Genomic DNA, 3257 nt, shown 5'->3' on the forward strand with positions numbered 1-3257 from the left:
GTAGACAACATCTGACCAATCACAAGCTGCCAGCTGCACCAGCAGAGGAAGCAGACATTAACCCCTGCACTGCTATGACTGGATGGAGAGGGGGGGGGGAATGTACCAAACAGAGGAGCTGTACAAATCCCCCCTATACATGGAGGTCACGTAGAAGAACCCCGGCTGTGCGTAGAAATTAGGGGAGCGATGGAACTAGGGGCAGAAACAAGGGCCGGTGACCCTGTCAGTCCTGAGCTTCTAATAAAGAGGGAGCGTTATAAGAGGAGCGGCTGATGTCACTCACACATATATATATATAGCACTGGAGATACGGGACAGAAAGTAGTCATCATGGGGGAGGGGAGGTTTCTGCACTTCATGTCACTCATCATATTCAATGGCTGATAACAGGGAGCAATAGATTGGGTTTGCGCAGCTAATGTGGACTTTGCCGTCAGTGTCACTTAATAAATAGTTTGATGACACCGCGGTAAAAGCTTCACCCAAACAGATAAAATTCAGCATAAAACCATTAATGGAGGCGCTGCCCAAGGCCCCGGGCGCTGGATCGGATTGGGGACAGCGAGGGGCATAGCGAGGCTTTCCTTCACACAGGCCAAACATTTGGTTTATTACCCCAGCGTTGTATCTAACTACCCCAGCCCAGGCAGCGTGGCTCGCCACAGTCTAATAAATGCCCACATAATACTGGCGCCATGCTGTGCCCACACTAATCCCTCCACCATATGGAGAACACATACAGTGCCCAGATAATACCACAGCCAGAGGCCTGACATGAGGAAGGGTGGAGCGGGTTATTGCCCCTTGTGCCCATACTGCTGCCTTACACAGACCAATAACAGCCAAAGCTCTGGGTCAAAAACTACACCCCAGCTACCACCTCACAGCCGATGACATCACAGGACGCCATATAAGATGATGACATCACAGGACGCCATATAAGATGATGATGACATCACAGGACGCCATATAAGATGATGATGACCTCACAGGACGCCATATAAGATGATGACATCACAGGACGCCGTATAAGATGATGACATCACAGGACACCATATAAGATGATGACATCACAGGACTCTTTATAAGATGATGACATCACAGGACTCTTTATAAGATGATGACATCACAGGACGCCATATAAGATGATGACATCACACGACGCTATATAAGATGATGACATCACACTATAATAGAGTATAATAATGTTATGACCTCATCGGACAGTTCTCTCATGCAAGTCCCACTGTTAATATCTCTGTTTTCTCAGGTTGCCGGGGAGATTTCGGCCCCTCCAGACATAGGGGTCCGGGTAGGACTACAACCCCTTACCAGGGACACAAGCCTGAGGGTCCCTATGTTACCTATAGGAGGGTAGACTTGTTACATTGTTTACACAGCTAACCCCCCCCCCCCCATGTAGAGAGGTAATGGGGGGAGGGGCCGGGGACACAGTCCAGACCCCCTTGACACATGTCAGCAGACACTGGAGCACAGTCCTGTGGACGCCGGTGAAGGAGACGCAGTCTGCGCCGACACAATGAACCAGACATGAGATCATGGAAAACGTATAAGAAGCGGGAACCACCGTGGAAATGGAGAGTTAACTGTTTACTGCCCGATCCGGGAAGAAAAAACGGGACATTGCGAATTATCTGACGCCGATAATATTACAGATAGCGGGTAAAAATCGCCAGAAATCATCCTGACCATGAAGTGACACTGCACATATAAAGTGACCGAGCGGCTGCGCAATAACCAGAGGAAAACAAAACCGACCATAGAACTGAAGCCCAGCAATGGAGGACACTTCTAGGACGTCCACCGATCACGCTGCCGATGTCCAAGCGATGGTGACCGGCCGCGCCTGGCATTATCTGCACCCCCTCCCCCCCCGTTATCTGCTGACGTTATCCCCCCCCCCCCCCCCCCCCCCCGTTATCTGCTGACGCATTCCACGCCATGGAGTATTAGAATAGAACATAATCGTCCCTCAATCTAAAGAGCGTATGACGTCTCCACCGTGGCGGGGTCGCCGGTGTCTAGACGTGGGGGGAGGGGTAACCATGAGCTACAGAGCTGTGGATACAAGATTGTTACTAAGTATCAGAAAGTAACAATGTATCATCTGATCCAACCAATAACGAGCTCTGTAATCATTATAACGAGGTGACTCCACCCCCCGCACTCCTAAGATTTACCACTCAGGAGCCTGAGGAAGCTGGGTGGCCATGTCTGTGGTGGTCTTCATGGCAGCCATATTGCCTGTCACCCAGCTTTCCCAGAGGCAGATAATGTACAGTCACTTGAAGCTTCTGGTCCTCCACCATGTGCGATGTATAACACTGGGACCCCTGCAGCCCCCATAGCTGCACCCCTGCGTATAATCACCACAAGCTGGGGGGGTCACTGGATAATATTACATGTCAGTCCACCGTACAATGGGGGTGTATTAAAGTCGGTGCCCCCCCCCCCACGTTACACAGGCGAGCGCTGTGATGACTCCGTCCAGGGGAAAACTTAGGGTATGTGCACACACACTAACTACGTCCGTAAGTGACGGACGTATTTCGGCCGCAAGTCCCGGACCGAACACAGTGCAGGGAGCCGGGCTCCTAGCATCATACTTATGTACGATGCTAGGAGTCCCTGCCTCTCTGCAGGACAACTGTCCCGTACTGTAATCATGTTTTCAGTACGGGACAGTAGTTCCACGGAGAGGCAGGGACTCCTAGCATCGTACATAAGTATGATGCTAGGAGCCGGCTCCCTGCACTGTGTTCGGTCCGGTACTTGCGGCCGAAATACGTCCGTCAATTACGGACGTAATTAGTGTGTGTGCACATACCCTTAGAGTTGTGATATAATGTGGTCTAATGAACATTGTTCCAAGAGCTGACAATCTAATTCTGGTCTGGACAGTCGGGAGATTATCCAGACCTCACACTACTGCCAAAAGGTTCACTATGGGGGGAGGTTGTAAATGGGGCCCCAAAGTTATAAACCGACCTCAGTATTCTGAAGCATTAGGGCTAAATGGACAGAGTCTCCGGTGGTCCCTAGAAGAGAGGATGAGGCCAGGGGTCCCGTCATGCGACTTTTCGGCTCTGAATGGTTATATTGTATAATTACAGCCAATAACCATAAAGCTCAGCTATTCTGATACAGAGCTCCAAATCCCCTGCAGAGACATAGCGTTACATTATAACATTCTCACTACGTGCAGTCACCACTAGGGGGAGCTCACTACATAC

This window comes from Rhinoderma darwinii, unplaced genomic scaffold, assembly GCF_050947455.1.
Source record: "Rhinoderma darwinii isolate aRhiDar2 unplaced genomic scaffold, aRhiDar2.hap1 Scaffold_449, whole genome shotgun sequence".
Classification (NCBI taxonomy): Eukaryota; Metazoa; Chordata; class Amphibia; order Anura; family Rhinodermatidae; genus Rhinoderma; species Rhinoderma darwinii.